Below are 22982 nucleotides of genomic sequence, written 5' to 3' on the forward strand. Positions count from 1 at the left end.
AACAAAAATGAGAGTTTCCCTCAAATGTCAATTAGTCAACTAAAATTACTCCCTTTTGTCTTATAATATTTTATAAAAATTTATTTTCATACTTTAGTGTGCAAAAGAATCAAGTTGGGAGTTAACCAAAATACAGATTTCTGTGTCCTACAGACCTGGGAAATCAAAATTTCTGGCTCTCGGGACACATAAATCTGTATTTATAGTAAGTACTTCATCTCTCCTCGGCCTTTTGGCTAAGCTCAAGTGTAGTATCTGTTCTTAAGTTTTATATAATAAGAACTTCAGAAAAATTTTATGTTCCTTACTGTACTCTCTCTAGTTTTTCATATTAATATGTAAATATATAAATTAATATAAATTTAGAAAGTAGTTTGCATAGTTCATATTTTTGATATTCTGGTCTGGATGTTTCACTTAACTCTGTTTTTCAACAGTTGTTGATTCAGAGCCTACGATGTTTCAGCCCTGTTGAAAGTCTAGTAGTAATACAAAGATGAAGAAGACCTTTCCCTAAAGAGGCTTTGAGTTTAATAAAAAAGACACATACTTGTTAACGAATATTAACATCAGCGTTTGGCAATGGAAAAGTGAATGGCATGGTGGTGGTGAAGTGGATGTTGTAAATTTGAGGTTTTGGAGGAAAGAAAAAAGAGGACGTATCTTCACCCACTCAGGTGAATGGGAGAGACATTTTGTAGAGGTAATCCTTGAGGTAAAGCTTGAAAGAGAAACAAGAAGAACAAAAGAATTAGGTGTTTCATTCAGAGAGACCAACATGGACAAATATAGAGAGGTGTAATGTATGTCAGAAGCAGAGAGTACAATTGGGAAATTATTGGAAAGGAAGGTACAGGGAGGTTCACACCTGGTGAGTAAAGTGCATCCAAATCACGTTGAGATATACTGATATTAGCAGGGTTTTAAGAAGACTAACATGATCAAATGTATTTTAGGAAACAAAATCGATTAAGTGACAGTATGATGAAACTGGAAGCAGAGACCATTTAATAATACTTCAGGACACAAAAAATGGGGGCTTGATGGTTGAAATAATCATGGGGGTGAAGAAGAGGGATCACTTTCACAATCTTAAAATTCTGTAATTACAATGAACTTAGTTAAAATATAAAAGCAGCCATAACTTAATTTGTGGCGATTGAGGTGAAGTGGAAAGTTTGAGAAGGTGATAGAAATATAATAGTAAAGGCAACATCTTACATTTTATTTTATGCATTTGTCTTATCATTGGGTTATGGGAAAGCAACCTATTTCACACCTATAGTAATCTTTACAAAACTCCTTCAAGGGTTAAAAATATGTGGTTGAGCCTAATTATAAGAATTTTTATGTTTTTATGCAACAATAATTTATTTCAGGAATCTCTGCTTTAGATTACATTAATCATAAGCAAAATTTGTCACATATGTTTCTATCTATCTGTTTATCTATCTATGTATCATCTATCATCTCTGTCATCTGTCAGTTCACATACATAAACAAATATACACACATGTATATTTGTGCATGCACACACTTATTTATACCCATATACATTAAAAGTGCAAATATTTACACATGCACATTTTTGAGCATTAAAAATAAAGTTTATATCTTCTTTGTACCACAAGTACGGACTAGTGCTCTGGGTAAAAAAAAGAAAATCAGTTAATACCCCTTGCTGTGTTTCTACTTGTAAAAAGAGACTATGAGAGAATGAATACAATTTTACTACTTAAAACTAGTTAATAAAAGCATGCATATTTTACCTGGAAGCTACAAATGTTACAAATTTATCACCATAAAATTACTATATTTTTATTATGACGTTCTTTAAATATACTTTTGACAAATACATGTATGCTTATTGTGTACAATAGCATCTAAAGTAAATTTTTCACTTAAATGTATGGTATAGTCATAAATTACAGGTATAAAATAGTTTTATTTTTTTAATATTTTAAAAGATTTTATTTATTTATTTCCAGAGAGAGGGGAAGTGAGGGAGAGAGAGGGAGAGAAATATCAATGTGTGGTTGCCTCTCGGATGCCCCCTACTGGGGACCTGGCCTGCAACCCAGGCATGTGCCCTGGCTGGGAATAGAATTGGTGACCCTTTGGTTCACAGTGCTCAATCCACTGAGCCACACCAGCCAGGGCTAAAACAGTTATAAATATGGAATCTATTCTAATCAAAACCAACCTATTTTTTCAGTCTATTTTAAATTCTAGAGATAAAAGAGTAGGGAATTCTATGAATTTTATATTTACTATGGTGATGTTGAGCATGTCATTTTTGCAGACATTAACATTTACATATTCTCTGAGGTTTTAAGAAAGTCTGTAGTGATTGTACATTGAATTCTACAATTTTGAAAATTTCCAGTAACACGAACATTTGAGCCCCAAATTCTCTAATGTAATGATATCCAATACTAACATACACATAAGTGTTAAGAGACAGAGTCTTTTAACAATCATCAATGGAACCCACAAAAGGTCTAATGCATGTATTCAGATAGCGCACAATTCAGCAAGGTTCTATGAAATATTAATGTAGTTTTGCAAAAGTCATTTTAAAATTCAGGGATTAATAATTGATTAATCTATAAAACAGATGTATTGCACAACAGCATCAACACTATACAAAAAGGTTAGGACAATTAAAATACTCATCTTTTTATCAATGGCCTTCTGAAACCTAAGGCATCTACAGGGTGCGGCACAAATAACGCCCCTTCTCTTAAAAAATCTTTTATTACAAAATCATAAGCGTGTAATTCTGTAACATAATAATATCACAGTCAAGCACACTATGACATTTTAGTGGAAATGTTCAAATTAAAACTATAAATTATTATTCCCATATTATTACCCTGCCAACCACACTCAAGCAGGCCTTCCTTCTGCTGGACCCTGTATTTATCCTCTTATAAAAACCTGGAGTCGCATGGATATATTTTACAGAAAAATGAATATTACAAGACTATGTTTCAATTTGAAAGAAAATATGGAATGACCCCTGAACTAACAGTCATTTTTAGCAATGATGCAAGGAAAACACACGGGAAAGGGAATGATAGCAAGCTTTCCAGCTTGCCAGTTGCTTCAAAGGTGGCCATGTAATTGTTACTAGCATCAATATCTAAAAAAAATTGTCATTGAAATCCACAAGCCAACACTAATTTTACATTCCCATCTCTTTAAAATTCAGGAAAAAAAAACTAGAAGAGTTAAGAGTCTAAAATTTTAATTTCATAAGGATGGGGAAGGGGAAATGTATTAAGAGATTTAAAAGAGAATTAAGCTCAAAAGTCAAGGACCATTATAGTCTGAAAAACCCCATAGATTTTTGTGATTAAGATTAGGTGAAATATAAAAGCTTTGCCTAAAAATTGTAAAACGTCAGCTAGTGAAATGCACCCATCCTTATAACCCAAACCTGCATCTGTGTGCGTGTGTTCAGATATCTACCGTTTCTTTACCAGGTTTACATATTTAGGCTGATGTCACACCCATTTTCAATTGTGAGATACTCGGTATGTAAAAAGTGTTAGAGATATGTGTGAATTATGAAGCATAATAGTAAATAATTAAAGATATGCGAACTCACTCTCCATTTAAAGAAAGGAAACATTACCAAGTCTTTTGTGTGTGTGTGTGTTTTTTCCAATCTGTCTTTCTTCCCGTCTCTCAAAGAAACAGAAAATACATATACAAGATATCCAAATTGGTTTATTTATTATCGTTCTCTTTGTTTTTATAAGTTACATATTACTTATCTACAATTTTTTATTTTACCGTTTTTGCTTTCTGTTATAAAAATGTTTACATAATGTATATATTTTATAATTTATAATTTTGATGCCTATTGCTATAATGTATCCATTGCCTTTGTGTACTCTTTGCTCAGTGAAAAATTATTTAATCATTTTCTGGTGGATATTAGGTTGTTTCCAGTTGTATGACATTTTTAAAAAAATGCTTCTAGACTGCCCCTTTCCATGATTTCTGGGATAAATGTATAAGGCTTTACTTGTTTGCAAGATGTCGCTAAATTATTTTGAGAGTAATTATATCAGTTTCAATCCACAGGCAGCATATGACAGCTCCTAAGCACAAGTATACCAGCACTTCATGTTCTTGCAAATCTGAGTTCTTGCCAAAGTACAAAATGCTATTTCATAGTTTTAATTATAAATTTTCTGATATCTAAGTTTGAGGATATTTTCACATATTTATTGAACATTTGTGTTATCCTATGATATGCTTGTTTATAACCTTTGCCCATTTCTTATTAACTTTTAGTATTTTTTTTTAATTTTTATGTCAGTTACTCCTTTGTTAATTAGATGTGAAACAAATATTTTCTTCAACTTGTGCATTATGATCTTTCCCTCTATATGGTACCCACACTTACGTTTCAAATGAGCCCTAATCACATAGACTGCAAATAACTAAATGAAAGTGTTTTCCTTAAAGTTCCTGAAAGACTTTCACAGCTCAAAACAGCACAAATCAGATTGCTGAACAGTCAAATTTGCATGGATATGAAAGACATTGTCCCCTCTTTGTAGCTACCATTTGAGCACCACAGAAAATGGAAATAGACACAAAGTTCTGAGCTTACAACATCCATTCCTGAGATGCAGCAAAGGGAAGAAAATCCTTTACAGATGGATTCAATGGTACAAAGAGAACATGAGAAGGAGAAAAGGGCAGGAGACATTTAAGGATTAAAAATAACTACCAGTTTCTAAATTTGTTAGGACAAATTCAATTATAACAAGGCTGGATGTCATGCAAAATTGATGGATGTTTCAATTAGAGTATTCATATAACAGTTATGCTGATCCTTTTATTGTCCCAAGAGTATCAGACCAGCAAAATGATTACATATTATAATGAGAAAATTTTAGATAAATTCAATGGAAGCTTTTTAAAATCCTTGGTGACAGATACATGTGAAGTGTTTAGACTTCTTTGGATAATCATGGAGCAGCTTTGTCAATTCTCGCTGCTTGTACTAGTTTTCAGATCCGACTGTTGCAATGAAGTTATGTGTAGGTTTTTTATAAACTAACTCACATCAAGGTTGGGAGACAACTGCCCAGGATGTTTGTGTGTATGTATCAATCAGCTTTTGTCCTGCACTAAATTCCAAGAATGTTTATACAACAAGTAACCTTAGAAGACAGAAGTATTGCCCTCTTCAGCGTTGTGGACAAGTTTGGTTATAGACCAGTTTAAAAGATATGTTACCTTCCTGGAAAAGTGTGAATAGGTTTGTTAACAACCACTTTTAAAAGATTGGGGTTTCCTAAACTCAGGGTTCTTCAGCTGTGACACCAGTCAGCTATGTGCAACATCCACCTGAGCTCAGCTTCGCTCCAACTACATGGAACCTGGCAGGGAAGGGGGACTGGGGCACTGACTGTTGTGTGGTGCAGAATAAAATGATAACGTCCTTTGTCTCTGAGCAGGAGTCTCGTGCCTTCTGCCAGTGTCTATGAAAGTGTGGTAAGCTAACGTGTTAGTTCCCAAGAAGGGTAATGTCGTAGATGCTGCACAGTTCTTGAAATATAAAGTTATGCTTCTTTCACTTTATCCTTTTGCTAAGTCTACAGTTTTGTCTAGCGCTACCAGGCATTCTTATGGAACCTCCTGATGGTTCCTCCAATAATAGAATTGCTTAGGAATTCTTGGGGAGCTAAAGAATTTTTTTTTTCTTAAGTGCAAATGTTTTTCAGTTATCCTATACCAAGTCAATTTCAAATTTGCCTTTGTAATAAATCCCTAAAACCAAGGAATAGAATTCCTGAGATGGCTGTTGTAGTGAAGAAAAATGCAACACTGTAAAGTAATTCTGACCACTTAGAATTAAGTTTGAAAAGTGATTATTATTTACATATTGCTGTACAATAAGATGCTGCATCCAGTATAAAATTTTATAATGGACCAAATTAATACTAAAATATAGCAAGTTTATTTATGGGAAATGTGAGATTTCTAGTTCATATAGATGTGTGCCCTCAGCAAGAAATAAGGAAATTCCAAGAAAACCTCTCTTACTTTTGCTTTAATAAAAGATACATAAGTTATAACTATTATAGGTAATCAAAATGATATAGTATGCAATAAAAGGGGTTTAATTTTTAATAGAAATTATATTTTCATATTTAGCCTCTCAACGACTGGATGCTTGTTCCAGATGTCTTAAAAGCAACTTTCTATTAGATGGCATATTACGTTTCATAAGATTCCAATTCTAAGACTCAATGATTGTGTACAACTTTCAGAAATTTAAAAAAATTCACACATTTTAAACTACATGTTTTTCCTAATAATCTAATAGAAAAATTACACTTTATACATTACTAGGTTAATTCTATTAATGGAGTCATCTTGTATTTAATGTGACACAAGATTTTCTGGCTTTATTTCATCCCTTACATATGCTAAACACCAAACAATTTTTAAGATAGATTATGACATTTCATGGGTTGTACGAATTCAGTTTTATATAAATTCCTAGGAACTTGTGTATTCAAAAAGCTTAAATCATCCAATTAAAGCCTATAACTCAAAAATGTATTAATATTTACTCAATCTTTGTGTCTTTTAATTGTAAAAAATAAGCTGATACCTCCTCTTCAAGAGACAGTGTTTTTCAGAGCCCAACGGATTTATTTGACATTTCTTGAGAAAACATTCAATTTCATTTTATAATGTAAAGTTAAAAAATCTAACGTATATTATAATTTCAAACCTAAAAATATAAAGGATAATAAATGCATTATACACTAAAATTTCAAGGTCATGTCTTGGTCTGAAAATGTATCTTTATGTTTTAGTAATAGACAATCTAGGCAATTATTTCTAGGATGAAAGTTAGTAAATGTGTAATCCAAAGTATGAGAGCTAAGGGGTTTCCCTATGAATAAAACAACTGAAATATTTGAATTATATTAAAATCCTAGCTCAATAAAGAGCAAAAAAGAAAAGCTTTGACCTAAACTTAGTAGGTTAAATTTCTTTAATCCACCATGTCTTGTGGATGTTAGTTATGATGTTGGGCCCAGTGAAAAATATATCTGGTTTATTCTAGAAAGAGAGAAATAGAGACAGAGAGTCAGAGAGAGAAAAAAGAAAAGGGACAAAAAAGAGACAGAGGGAGAGAGGAACAAAATTTAAAAGTAGTGGCTTTTAGCAATGATGAAAAATGTGTTTTAGGTGGCTAAATGAGATGCATGTAAATGACAAGTAGGCTCTCTGTACCCTGAAAACATTCAATTCAGAGTGGCCTGTGGCCATAAATTACCAGCACGCAGCTTCAGATCCTAGTCTTGTAATTTCATCAAGATCAAAAAGATGCAGTCCTAAAAACTGAGTGGTATGAGGACGAAGTGATGCCCTTGTTCTTTCAGACAGCCCAGTTTGATGCAGAAGAGCCTGACGACTTATCTGTCTCTCTGTAGCTGTATATGGTCATTGTAAATAATTAAGTAGAAATTTGTTACCCTTTTGTCAAATGTATTTCTGATGTTGCTCTTCCTAGTTTCCATTAAGAAATCCCTTGATTAAATTTTAAAGTCTTAAACAATTTGAGAGGCTGAGAGCATTGGATACAAACTACAATTTGAATGTTTTGCAGGGGAAAGTCATATTCTCTTTGGGAGTAGGAAAAATAATGCCAGGTAGTTAGTATGCAGCCCATGATTCCTTTTCAAGACATGATATTACAGATTTGATTACCAACCCTGTAGCTGGTTCTTGTGGGTCATTTATTTTCCCAGCTACTTTCCTGAAGAGATTTAGAATATATTGCTTAAAATATTTGAAAATATTTTAACTTAAGTTAAATATTCTTGTAACTAGAAATTTAAAGTTTTAATCACTCCCACTCTTACATAATATGGTAAAAAGCAAATACTGAACCGTTGCTTATTTACAAAAATATACTTAAAACCCATAATTCCTTTTTATATTTTAAGAACTCTCAAATAATTTTTAGAAAAAGGAAACAAAGCATGAAGGGAAAAAACTAAATAGTGAAATATAATGTTTCTGATTTATTCTTCTGAAAACATGAGTAACTCTAATTTTTAATCATTTTCTTAAAATGCATGAATTCAAAACAGATTGGTATGAATATGTGACATGTTGTAGGGGTACACCATAATTATTACATATAGTTTGGAAAAAATAAAATAACCTTTAAATCTAGAGTACACATAATTCAAAAAAACAAAATATGGCATTAATTTTCTATTATAATTAACAAGAAGCAGAACACATTGTATATTGTGAGGATGATATTCACAGTGACATAATGAAATGTTTTCTGTGGATTTTTACTTCCTTTCCCGAGGGTGAATGTTACCAGCTTTTACTTCTCTCTGTACATCATGTCCCCTTCTGCTTGAAAATCAAATATATAGAACTTAAAACTACTCTCCTCAGAGACTTTATTTCTGTGGTGATGCATCCCCTTAATAACTCATCTTCTATTCTGACAACTGTAATGTTATTATATTTATGTCATATATATACATGATATATATGCTATATTTACATTATATACATATATATATAGCCATTTTGGATTAAGAAAATCAGAAATCTCAGATTAAAATGTTTCAAAATATCTCATTCTTCTTTATGTATTTAATAGTCCTCTCCAGGTCTGAGCCAGGTTTTGCATGTTATAAACACTGAATAGAAATAGGAAGTGCTAACATTTGAAATTGGACTACTTTGGTCATATGGTCCTTCCCTCCACTGCCAGCCCTAAGCTTTGCTTTTTATGAACTCTACAGATTTCATATTCACGTTCCATTATTCTTATTTTTTACCTCCTGCTAGGTCTTGACTGCTAAAACTTGAATGTAAAGGCCAAGTTTAATTATAGGAGTTATCGATCCAGAGATAGAAGCTGGCATAGCTGGCTGCTTCCTCTCCTGCTCACTCTCTTTAGGGGATCAGCCTCACCTGGCTGCTCTGGTATTGGCCCTGCTGGGGCCTAACCCATAGAATTATTCTCTTATAATGTTAATTCATGTTCAGGAAGAGAAAGAGGTGGATGACCTCATGCTTGTAACTGGAATTATTTTTTTTATTATAGTTGACATACAATATATAGTTTTAGGTATACAACATAGTGATTAAGTATTTATATATTTTAGGATATGAGTACCATGGTGAGATTAATACCCATTTGATACCAGACATAGTTATTAAGATGTTATTGATTATATTGGCTATGCTGTACTTTACACGCCCATGACATTTATTTTACAACTGGAAGTTTATACGTCTTATTTCCTGGAATCTTTTTGATCCATTCGCCTCTTCCCTCTGCACCATCAGTTTATTCTCTGTATCTCTGTGTCTGTTTCTATTTTGTTTGTTCATTGGTTTGGTTTGTTTGGATACCATTGATAAGTGAAATCATATGGTATTGGTCTTTCTCTGTCTGACTTATTTTGCTTAGCAGAGTATCCTCTTAGTCCAACCATGTTATCATGAATGGCAAGATTATATTATTTTTTAAGACTGAAGTAACATTTCATCTTATAGTACAGTAGGTTTGCTCACACCAGCATCACCACAAACAGAGGAGTAATTGTAGTGTAAGTCTTGATAGTTGACTCTTCTGTAAGGCAAGTGACAAAATTAAGTTTTGATTGTGGAGTCACCACTTCAAAGTGGTATTCTGCCCCTTCAGGAAAGCCTATCACAAGGAACACTTTGCCAGTCATACTCGATAAAAAGCCAGGCCACATGCCCCTACTAATCGCCCTTTGTTTTAGAGATCTTGGTTGATTTCTATAACTACCATTTTTTTCCTCTTCCTGAACCAGGGATGTAAATGATAAACTATTTTTTTCTTCAATGTTTTCCTAATTGTTACTGTTGTGGGTTGTCTTGCAATCTTAATAAGATTCTGGCGGGTCATCCAGTTGTAACTTTGGTGTAGAAAAGGAGATGGCTGTGAGCCGTTCACCAGGGCCCAGGGGAGTGCCGCCAGGCCTTCCCAGCTGGTAGCGTTTGGATCCTCAGAGGGAGACGGCACGAACGCTAACGGACTGCAGTACAACCTTTGTGATGGCTACGACGTCACTACGCGATAGTGCCACCAGACTAAAGGGTCCGTTTGCCTGAGCATATCAACGCCCAATAAGAAACAAACAGGAGCTTACAGCGAAGAAAGGAGTTTATTTTCAAGAAATAGCCCAGGATCTGAGTGAGGCCGGCTAATGCTCAAAGACCTGGCTCCTGGATGGCTTCCAGGCGATGGGTTACATAGGGGAAAGAATATTTATCATGGTGAGCAAGGGAGTCCGGGTCTCGTCAGGGTGGTGGTTTCTGCTGATTGGTCATTGGTGGGGTTCTGAGTTGCTGATGACTGCATCTGGCCCGATGTCAGCCATGGTGTCACTTTGTCTGATTTCCCCGCTTTTCTCGGCCTGGAGCTGACACACACTGAGGACTGGGTGCTGTCTCTAGTTTGACCAAATCTCTGTCTCCGAGGCTGACAAACCCGAGGCTTTGTTCCTAGATTATTTCATACAGATCACAACCTCCTTGTCCAGAGGGCTTAATGATTAAGGGAGTGGTCCTGCAAGGGGGAAGGAAGCAGGTGAGTTAGGCTGCTAAGTGAGGCCGGCTTGCATCAAAAGGAAAGAATGGAGGAAAGATCATATTAAAGAAATGAAGTTTCTATGCCATTACGGTTAGAATCTTCAGCTCGATTATGATATAAGGGGCCACCATTATACATCCAGTTAGTTGTTGTGTTACAGAACTAACAATTTAGACCTGTTTGTTACAGCTCCCAAAATTCAGTCCTGTGTGCCCCATGCACTAGTAATCCAAAACACTGAGACACTGGTGTTTGAAGGCAGAGAAAGGTATTTTCGATGTGGCCAAGACAAGAGGAGAGGGGAGCAAAATCTCTCAAGTCTGTCTTTCTCAAAAAAGCAAAAGTAAGGAGCTTTTATGCAGCTCGAGGTTAGGGGAGGCAGAGCTCCCAGGAACCGAAAGCGAAGTCTGTTTATTCAACCTTAGATCATGTTTTTTCCGTATCAGTCTGATTGCAGCTTGGAGACACTCTTTTTTATTTTGTTTTGTTTCTAATTTTATTTTTCAATTACAGTTTACATTCAATACTATTTTATGTAAGTTTCAGATATACAGCATAATGGTTACACAGTCATGTACTTTACATAGTGATCCCCCTGATACATGGTTATTACAATAGTATTGACTGTATTCCCTAGGCTATACTTTCTGTAACTGCCCGTCTCCTTAATCCCTTCACCTTTTTCACCCAGCCTCCACCTCCCTCAGCTCTGGCAACCATCCATCTGTTCTCTGTACCTATGATTCTGTTTCTATTTTGTTCGTTCATTTATTTTGTTCTTTAGATTGATCGTGTAAGTGAAATTATATGGTATTTGTCTTTCTCTGTCTGATTTATTTCACTTAGCATACTACATTCCAGGTCTGTCTGTGCTGTTGCAAGTGGTAAAATGTCATTCCTTTTTATGGCCGAGCCATGTTCCATTATGTTGAAGCGTATGTACACCACTTCTTCTTTTGCTATGTGTCTATTGATGGGCACTTAGGCTGCTCCCTCACCTTGGCTATTATAAATAATGCTGCAATAAGTATATAGATGTATATATCTTTTCAATGTACTGTTTTAGGTTTCTTTGAATATGTAACCAGAAGTGGGATTTCTGGGTCATAAGGCAGTTCCATTTTTAATTTTTTGAGGAAGACTTGGAGACATTCTTTCCTTCTGCAAAACAAACTCATAAATTCTCCTCGCAACCCTGAAGTTATCTCCTCCTGCCTGACAAAGAAACGCCACACCAACAACTCACTGACTGCATGTGCTGAAATAACAGGAGTTGAGCAGGAAGAGCAGTTAACATGTGAAGAAAGGCCTAATTGGGAGTGAAATTATTTTATTTTAGCTGCCCAAAATACTAAGGGTATTAAAAATCACAAGGGCTCAGCTACAGTCATATGGCATACAACTGTATATATATATATACTGCATATATATATATATATATATATATGTAGTATACATTGGATACATAGATATGTAAGTCGTATGTAAGTTAGCAGGATTCTGAAACATAGTAGGCTATCAATAAATGGTTAACATCTTTGATTACACTCATTAAAATCCAGTCTTTGATCCTTGGGTGGGAGAAGTTCTGCAGTTTTTACTTGGTAATTAATTAAGTCAACTCATCAAATTTAGTTTGGTCAGCAAGGTGGTTCACTACAATGGCTTAAAGCATTAAAAGAGCTCGCCGAGAGAAGGGGGAAGTTAAAAAGTATTGATGTGTATGCCCTTCCTCCAGACTCTGCATAAATGGGGCTGGGTTGTGATGTGCACGCCCTTCCTCCACAGACTCTGCACAGACCCTGGCACTGGTCATTTTAAAAGCACCCTGGATGATTCCAGTGTGGGGCCAAGGTTGAGAACCACTAGTGTCCTGTGCCACATGTCTCCAGGATATTTGTTTTATTTAACAAGAGCTTCATCAGATACGAAGTCCTGCAGTGGTTCTCAAGCTAGGAAATTTCATCTGCCTGGGTATATTTGGACTTTTTTTTTTTAACTATGACTGGAGGTGTCACTGGCTTTTACACAGGAAACCAGGGATGTAAAGAGGGTCTTGACTAAGGAAGAGTCATTGCCCCTCATCCATGGTCAGTAATTTCTTCCTCCCTAAAAGACACTGAGATTCAAGCAAAATGTCTCTACTAGTCTTTTCTCCTCTATTTTCTCTTTCTCTTCCTTCCTTCCTTCTTCCTTCCTCCCTTCCCTCCTTCCTTCCTTCTTTCTTGCTTCCTTCCCTCCTTCCTTCCTTCCTTTCTACCTTCCTTTCTTCCATCCCTCCTTCCTTTTTCTTATCTTTCCCTAACATCCTTTTAATGTTTCTTTTTTTCTGTTTTTGTTTTAATTTTTAATTATCTGTGTATTATTACACAAAATAAAATAAGAGCTTAAATTTTCCCGTGCCCCATGGAGACAGGTTGGGACTATTGTAAACAAAGCAGCTGGGCAGACAAGAATAGTAATATCTAGAGCGTATGGTAGACATTTGTTCGTGCTGTCATGAAACTAGCTTTTTTACAATGCTGGGTTGGTAAGTATCTGCTATATTTAATGTTTGCCATTCTTGTCCTGACATAAAACAAAACAAAATAAAATAATGATGCAATTTGTAGTCATTTTCCATTGATTTACACAATGTTCCGAGGCTTCCTTAGAGTACCTACAGAGGCAATAATGAAATTACACCAATGTTAATGTACACCAGGGTTTAGACTGTGGAGTTGCTCAATGTTTATCTGAACTTCCTTTTTACAGAGTCTAATCACAAAGGATATATAGAACTTGAATTACAGCAAAGCCTTGTTTTACACACAGGGAAAGCAAAATCATGTAGACACACTAAATATTAAAGACGCACGAGAATTACTTTATTAAACTATTTCCTACCTTTGGATTTTGGTTTGCTTTATTTTTTTAACTCTTACTCTTCTAAAATTAATTATTAAAATACAAAAAGTTGATTTGGAAGTTGTGAAAAGGGGACATTGAGTTAATAAGCAAATCAATTATGTAAATACTGCACAGTGTGTTTTTTATACGTATGACACCTTATTTCTAATATCCCTGGGTGTAAATATAGCAATGATGATTTTCCTAGCAAACAAATCAGGATATGAAACAATTAAGTTAATTTTGGCAATAGTTTCTGTTAATTTGATTATTTGAGTGTCATAATGAAGAAATAAATAAATAGCACCAAAACAACTAGAAACTTGTAAACGAGAATTTCATATGAATTAAAATGATTCAATGTTCTGTTTGTCTTTTTATTTCTATTAAACAGTTTATATAATAATACATTGTTGCAAGTGAAAAAACATGCATTTCCCAGAACATAGATATTGTAGAGATTTTTTTGATCTTGCTTGTTCATTTTTAATGAATACCATTGCGTTGATTTGCTGTTTTTGCAGTGCCATATCACACAATGTGCCCTAGCACATAAATGTATAGTGTTTAGTCTTAGCGCATTCTCCTGTTGATTTTATAATTGTTAATTAAAGTGCTATGTGAGATAAAATATGAAGGTCCTCTGGCAAGGGAGTGATTTTACCAAGATCATTCTACATAAGATTTGATTAACTTTTTTAATACAAGGTACAAAGTATTGCAACATATTTGTATATTTTTAGAGGTACTTAGCCAATTAAGTACAACCTATTTTTATAACCTTATGGGCTTTAATAGCTGTATAAATATTTACATATGCAAACCTGTTCACCTGCCCAGCATGCATGTTACTCTTTCTACCATAAGCATCTGTCTTTTCCAGTTCTCACATTCATTTTCTTTAAGCAGTATCTCCTCTCCATGATACAAATAGATTAAAATTTCATTTGAGCTTTTCTGGAAGATAAGAAAAAAATTCATATCCAACTGGTACTTGTGATGATATTAATTGTTAAGTAATTATGTTTTGTGCTATATGTTTATATATTTAGTATTTTGACAAAAATATCATTTTAGACTGTAGATTTTAAAGGCCTACATATCCAATAACTATATTAAATTAAAATAATTAAATAAATTAAATAGGAAATTATATTAAAATATAGTACACTTACTTCACTACCCCTTATAATATTGAAAATAAGACCAATCATAATTATATAGCATATTTATATTATAACAATATACTGTAATCATAATGCATATTTATCTCATTGAGGTACTTTATAATATGTTTTCAACCTACATGGGGAGGGGAGAAATCATAGTAGTAATCTAGGAAAATATTTACATTTTTAATGAACTCTAATCAGCTATTGATGTAAATTAATTGTGGCTTGCTAATAATATATTTTAATGTGTATACATTTTTAAAGATAGTATATATTTGAGAAGATACCAAAGACATAGAGATGCATTTATATTAATGAATATGTAGCCTATCTTGATATAAATAAGTATTTATGATACTTTTATCTAGTAAGTACTCTTAACCTATATACACCAGGGTTCAAAACTTAACTCTTTCATTGAGGTTCATCAGGAGCAGATATTTATAAATAACAATATCCTGCCGGGGTCTCAAATATTGATGTTTTTTAAAAAACTTTACAGGGGTTCTAAAAATGGACCTTTTTAGAAGGCAACAAAAATCCTAGAGAACTAGTGACTATACAATAAACTGCACAGAGAATAAATCACATAGAAGTTTCGCTATGGTTGCCAAAGGGGTCATCACTGAGAAGTGTCCTTGGGGCCTCAGATACAAGTTGGGTGGTAAACAGTGCAACTAGAAACAAACCAACAAAAGGAGATGTTGTTATAAACCACATCTGTGGGAGCACGTAGCATCAAAAGCTTGAAGCATTATTTACATTTGTACCCCACATACATTGGGTTTTCACAGGACATCATGCTCTCTCCCGTTATTCAGTATTAACATTTGATTATGACCAATTGGAAAAAAATATGGCTCCAAAAGTATTGAAGATATTTGCCGAAGGTTTTGGATAGATAAAAATTTGGATGACATCATATGTAACACAGAACTCTATTTTTTAAAATCTTTCCCCTTGATTAAATTTCTTATCCTAATACTTAATTATAATTAAAATATAATTATTTTTAAAGTTTTCATTAATTTGCTTTCAATCATTAATGTTTGAGGGTTTGTTTTGTTTTGTTTTGTTTTTAACTCACCAACACTAGCCATCAATAAAGTAATTGGATAAGTTTGAAAGGAAAAAATGATGCTTCACTCTTGGTTTAATTTGAATTATCTTTTTTTGTTGTTATTGGTAATTTAAAGCATTTTAATGTAATTCTAATTTCAGTATTTTGTCTTCTATGAGTTTTCTCTTTATGCTTTTTGCCTATTTTTCCATTGAAATGATTTTCCCCCAATTCAATTATAGTGAATTCTGATACAGTAATAATTTTAACCACATGTTACACTTATTTCTAATGTTTTTCCTGGTTTGATTACCTTTTAATGTATCTGTTCTTTTGAGGTGCATGTTTCCTTTAATTTGTGTAGTTACATTTATTTTTTTCCTGTAAAATGGCTAAACTTTTTTTTATGGTTAGGAATCATCTTTCTAACTAGAAATTACAAATATTCAATGCCTTTGGTTCTTTATTTTCCTTTTGGTGAAATTATCTTCTAAATAGGCTTTTTGAAATTTATCTCATTCTTTCTCTTTTTGGCACTATCAGCTTTGGGTTTTAGTCTTAATTCTCTAGTCTTTTTCTGAGATATTCCAAGATATCTTCTCCTCATCTTGCTCCTAAATCTCATGCTGCTGTTCCCTGGGTCTCTGTGGAAGGCAGGACCAATAAAATGGGGTTGGTCTGGTGAAGATAACATAAAGTATATATAACAGAGTCACTCATATCAACCAAGATAGCTGCTAGTCAGCCATGACACTTTGGTTCAAGAAAGAAACAACCTAAGTCAGGCTAGATACATCTGGCAAGGAGACACACCTGAGATATCTGCACATGTGGTCAGAACAGCTCTGTCTGTAGAGCTGGAAGGACCACCTATCAACAGGCTCCTGGGGAAATTCCCCACTTGCCAGCAAGGGTGCCAAGACACTTAGCAAGAGCCCCAGAAGGGTGGAGTACACCACTTTCAAGTATAACTGAGGCAGGCTCCAGACCACTGCTGAGACAGCCGGGCTCCACACACTAGAGTGCTGCTCCACGACACACAGATCTCCCTTGGCATTGGCTGCAGGAGGGTGTGCCCTGCTGGACTGAGGACTTCGTCTGCCCTGCTGCCCACCTGGCTCCAGAAGTCCTTCCTTACAAGATGCTGAAGGCTCCTTTGTCCATCGTGCTGTCTCCTGGACCTGCAGACTGAGACTCTGGGACTCAGGTTCATTATCGCTCATTGATTGCTGTGTGTGTGTGTGTATGTGTGTGTGTGACATTTCTCTTAGATTGTTAGAGTGTGAGTAAGATATTAATGTATGTTGTTCTACTCTAAGTGATGTTCTACTCTAAGTGAACCTGCATTCAATACAACTTGAGGGATAGCCTAGTTACCTCACATGACTCTTGTCTATTCCTTGGCACCACGTCACTCAGCAGGCAGCTAGCCAAGCAGTTGCTCAGCTGACTTATAGAAAAGTGTACACCACAAACGTGCTCGGGGCAGGTTCTACCTTTTACCTATCCTTCTTATATGACCTGTACCAAGTGAATGACCTCATCTATATCTATACGCTTAATTATTACTTAGGTAAAGTTTTTCTACCCAGATATCTATTCTTTGTTTCAAAAATATAATTCATAGCTTAGCATGTACCTACTTTAGAAGTTTCTAATCAAACTCACCACATATATAGTCTCATTCCCTCTCCTTTCTTGATCAAGATACTGACTCTATTTCTTTTATTTTTTAAATTGATATGTACAAATCCCTCCATAACCAATATTTTTCTTAGACTCTGTTCTTAAGTTAGGTTAAAGGCATTTGACATTTTTTAAACACAAGAGACTATTTCATATTTCCTTTCCTCTGGCTGCAGTCACCTTTCTCGTGGAATTCTTTTATTCCCATGCCCTGTCACGCAAGCCCCCTGTAGGCTGAATGAAGCGTCCCTCATCTGTGCTCCTACAAGACCACACCCATGTCTTTTTCATCCTTTCTTAGCGTTTGTCAAATATTACTGATGTCTACTTTAGCTCATGTCTCTAACCCTTAACATAAGGAATGCTTCTTAAAAGAAGGAAGTATCTCATTTCTTTTATTTCCCAGTGCTATGTAATAGGCACTAAGTGATATATGCAATGAGTAAGCATTTGTTGAATTAAATGAAATTGAAAATGTACAGAGGCCTGTTAATATAATTACCATACTTTCTTCAGTAAGTCTACAAATCCTGACCCAGAATTAAATAAAAGACTCAGATCCAACCTTTAGTAAATGTGCGTAGGAGACACTCAGGGAGTGTATTTGTTAGTTTCAGAACATTATGGATTTAGGTTGTAGAGGAGAGATAATTACTTTATAATTATGTTGAAAATTTGTGACTGTGGCTGGGGAGTGAAAAATAACTAGATAGTAGAATGATGACAAAGAGTAAAGGGTCATTAAGAATTAACATGGGGAGTTAAATTGAGATAAAAAATCTAAATTTCTCATCCAATCATAATGTAAAATCTTGGAAATTTTAAGTGATAGTAGTTTACCAATAACTTTTTATCCAAATGAGATAGCATTACAAATTTTAAAAGTAATGCTTTTAAGCACTTTTTATACATTTAATTAGCCATTTTTAGCAAATTATACTTTAAACATGTTACTGTTGCAACAATATTAAGCTGTAAGAAGTATTTTCTTTTATTTTTCCAGTTCCTGCATTCTCGGTAAAAGACTTTCCTAGGTATCCTTGCCTGACAACAACTTGGAAATGTCAGAATGGATTTCCTGTAGTACATGGTGACCTCCAAATAATAAAGAAAATCCTAGCAAAAATATTAAGGAAGTGGAGACAGTGATATTATGTTACTCCTACCTCCCTGTTTGATACAGCAGTTTAAATTCTATGTGGGATTACAGAATAATTGTATTGTTGAATAAAGAGGAATAAAGAGAAAGGATATTTGCTAAAGCAGAAAGGAAAACGGTCTGGCTTAAGAAGAATGATATATGAAGATACAGAAATGTTTCAAAATTGAAAGACATATATGTGTTAAAAGGTATTGGGTTTGTTTAGGGAAATGACTTTATGAAAATCATGTCCAATAATTTTAGTCTTACCAGAGAATAAATAAGCAAAGCCATCTGCTGAGCAAGACAAACAAAGATAATATTAAAAACAAGAGATATTTTGGAAACGCGAAAGAACCTCTATAAAGAAGCCTAAAAGTAGCAACAAAATAACAAAGAAAATGATTAATGAGAAAAAAATAAGGGGTCAATTATGGTTTGGTAGCAAACAATATAGTGACCCATTCAGCAGTCATGATTTCATCCGACAGGGGTCTCAAATCCAGAAAGGAATTGGAGGAAGGAGGTTGAAATGTTGACCAAAAGCTGCAAATGGTCTGGCAAGTAGTGAAGAAAGTCAAAACAGAGATGATTTCATGGAGTTAGATAATAATTAAAAAACTAGGGAATAACCACATATCTAAGATGCAGAGTTGTGAACATGGATTACTTAACTACAGGTCGAGAGGTGTTAGAAGTTCATCATAGTTATTTTTATTCCCTTCAGATTTACTTTAGTGGAAATCTATGTGAAACAAAATATGTATTGTTTCCTAAATTTTTAGCTCATCAGCTATAGCTAATGTCTGTTAATTCTTAACTGTTTTCTTGCCCAAACAATTTAGGCATTGCAGGGCTAGGAAAAGATACTGTATGGGCAATGTTACATATTGGATTCCTGTGTATAATTTAAGGAGGTAGAGGTAGAAAAAAGTGACTTAGGAGTCATGTTAGGAAATGATTACAAAAGGGATTTAATTAATACACAGAGGTTGATGAGTGAGTGCACAGAAGATTTGAATTCTACAGAGTAAATTTGGAAGTGGAGCATAAAGATAGCAATCATTTGAAATCATTTAATTTGTGTTTCAATTGTACCACTGAAGGCATTACATATAATGGTGTAACCAAGCAAAGCGGGGCTCATGCAGGTGGAGCCTTGGTGCATGCCGCAGCAATTAGTGTTGAGGGAAACAGGTTTTTATTCACAGGATTCCAACCTCTGGGGTGCTGAGAACACTCCTGCTTGGAGCTCGATTCTCCCAAGAGACTCAGCACTTCCCTGGTTCCCCACCAATCTATAAGCCAAAACCAAGCCCTACCCACATCCTTAGCTGTTCTTAAGCTAGCTGCGCAAGCAGTTCTCCATATCCTCTCGAAGGTATACTCATGGGTTTCAAAGTTGGCATCCTCTTGCAGCAGCTGTCTCCTTCAGGATCTGGGATATATTGTTCTCAGCCTCCGTATAATTGTCCAGGAAAACATGTGCCATGTTGCATTGGGTCATGGTGAAGTCTGGGAATGCACAAGTCCCAAAAGAGTGGTCTCTTGGTATGTCCCTCAGAGAAAGGGAAGTCTCCAGTTTCCAGTTACAGGTTATCATCCCAGATATCTCTCACTAATCCATGCTTGGTTAGGCAGGTTCCTGCAGAGCTCCATCAGCTCTCTCCTTACAACCTTTTCTCCTGCAGGGCTGCTGATGCACTACAGAATGCTTGCCTGCTTCCTTACTACACCAGGCCACATGGCCGAATCCTCAGAGGAGAAGAGGTTGCTCCTCACTCACCACAGGCGGCATGTCAGAATCTCTCCTGGCTCATGGCTACCTCTCCTTCTCTCTCCTCATGGCCAACCTTCATGGTTGCCTCCTCTTACAGCCCCCGTGGCTCCCATCTCACTACAGACCTCATGGTGGACAAAATCCCCTTCTCTTTCAGACTGCCCTTATTTTAAATGCTGACCCAGAACCTCCTATGTGACCTCATATGTGGCCCCTCCTATAATGGACTAGTTTTGCCAGTTCCCCTGTATCTTTTACATTCTTTTGGCTGCCAACTGTAGTCAGGGCAAGAGTGACTCATGATACAGGGTCCTCTGCCGTCCTGTCTGTCATGCAGGCTGTAATGTAAGTTCCCCCGGCTCCGTCTCCAGTTACTTCACATTCTGAAAGTCATGTACTCTTTTCGCCCTGGGGCATTATCCCCCTTCCTTCCAAGAAAGCCATGGCTATTCACTTATTATAATAAAAAGTATCTTAAATACCATATCATTCACTCTCCCTTCCCCCAATCCTGGGTTGTGGAGGATATTCTTTTGGACTCCTGCCCTGCACCCTTTACATTTGGACAATACACAGTTACAATGGGACAATATACAGATGCTAACTGTGTATAAAGTTGATCCAGTCAAGCACTGGGAATATGTGGATCCCTCTGAGTTAGATCTGCTGGAGAAGTAGTCTTCCCACAGGAGTAAGTTAAAACAGTATATAAAGTTACCCATTATTAACACGGGGATAATGGAATAATATGCCGTACATACTACTAGTTTATTTTAGAATATCTACATAATTTCTCAGTGTGATCTGATTTACCACAAAGAATAGACAACAAAGACAAATTCTATTCAGTGATCTCTTGTGTGATTTGTGCAAAAAATAGAACTTCCATTTATTTAGAGCAGAATGTGTGCATGTTTTCTCTTGGCTGCTCATAAACTCACTAACTGTATATTTGGCCACATTCCAAATGTGTATCTAATTTACAACTTTTCTGCACCATATGGACTTTAAGACCTAAAATCAAAAAATTTTCATGTACAGTCTATGAGATGAAATGTAAGTCATCTGAGTATATTTTAAGGACTATTATTAACTGCTTTTTTTTTTAGTTACTGTCTTCTGAAATGCTTATACATGTATAACCATTTAATTCTATATATTTCTCCTGAAATTGCTTGTGTGAACATGGTTGTACATAGTTTAATAAAATGGATATTGCCTCTTGGGGAGTAGATTCAAATATATTATTATGAATCCTGCAAGATGTCTGTATAACAGAGCAGAAAATAGAACTTCTGGCCACTGAAACTATTCCTGACAATCAGAAGCTTTTTGTTTTCCCAAGATATGTAATCTGAGAGGAAAACCTATAGAATAACATTGTCCCATCTCATTAAATTAAATTCATTTAAAACAAAAGGCTAATATATCTTTGTAAACTAATGATGTATAGCAATACTTAGTCTTTTTGTCTTGTTTTTGTCTGTGTTTTGTTTTTCCTTTCTTCCTTTTGAATCAAGAACATTTACTTTCTTTTAAATGTGACTGAACTGAATCTTCTCAGGGCAAAATTTAAGCATGAAAAAAGCTTTGATTTTCCTTCCTTCCTTCCTTCCTTCCTTCTTTCCTTCCTTCCTTCCTTCCTTCCTCCCTTCCTCAGTTTAACAATGGTGAGCACCATGTAAACACTTAGAAGTGTTAACGATGACAACTTCATTTTTAAAGTGAACAAATCTTGCCATGTTGTTGGAGATATTTTAAAGTTGATTGAATATCCTTTTTATTCTCTCACTAAGTTTGAAGAGAAGCACTTTGTGGGGGGAACCCTTATGAAGCTTAAAACATTTCTAGTTACCAGAGGGACCAATTATTGTCATCTTCCATTGCCATAGAAACAAGGTTACAACAAATGTAAATTGCTTATAATTTTCTCATTCTCCCAATTTGCATTTATACTTATATGAACAGAAATGTAGGAAGACAAGAGTGGTTCATACTGCTTTACCAGATATTAAACCTTAAATCACTGTGATTTTAAATATAAACTCACTTTAAAATGGAAAAATACTAAGAAATTGAGTTATTTAAAAACATTTCTATATATTAAGGAAAGTTAAATCTGATATATAACCTATTAAACCCATTTTAAAATTCCTAACATTAAACAAAGTTCTGCATCCTTCATTACACTTGCTATTTTCTTCATATGTTGATCTTTACAGAGAAAAAAATTAACGGTTATTTTATATGGAACTCAATCTACAATATTTCTAACATTCTCTGGCACAGTGTAAGTCCCCAGAGAACTATAAATCCACTATATTATTTTACAAACTTCTAAAAAATGTAAAATTTTAGCACAAATGTGATTTGTATTTAGACTACTAATGCATTTATTCATAAATTCATTCCAAAAATTGTAATTGTATGCAAAGCACCCAACTATGTGGTTTTGGAGGCGTGTGTGTGTGTACACATGTATATACATATATAAATGAACATATGAAGCATTTAGTGTAACAAGTACTTGATTTGAAGTTAAAGAATGGGGTTAGAATTTAATATTTTTTAATTTTTTTGAACATTTAGTACTCTTTTGGAAAGTGTAT

At 34.8% G+C, this 22982-nt stretch overlaps 1 pseudogene; it reads left to right on the plus strand.

Moving 5' to 3' along the window:
- The first annotated feature begins 216 nt into the window (after nucleotides 1–216).
- LOC112313891 (U2 spliceosomal RNA) lies at nucleotides 217–318 on the plus strand (annotated as a pseudogene).
- Nucleotides 319–22982: the final 22664 nt, after the last annotated feature.

The sequence above is a fragment of the Desmodus rotundus genome, chromosome 13 (assembly GCF_022682495.2).
Source record: "Desmodus rotundus isolate HL8 chromosome 13, HLdesRot8A.1, whole genome shotgun sequence".
NCBI lineage: Eukaryota > Metazoa > Chordata > Mammalia > Chiroptera > Phyllostomidae > Desmodus > Desmodus rotundus.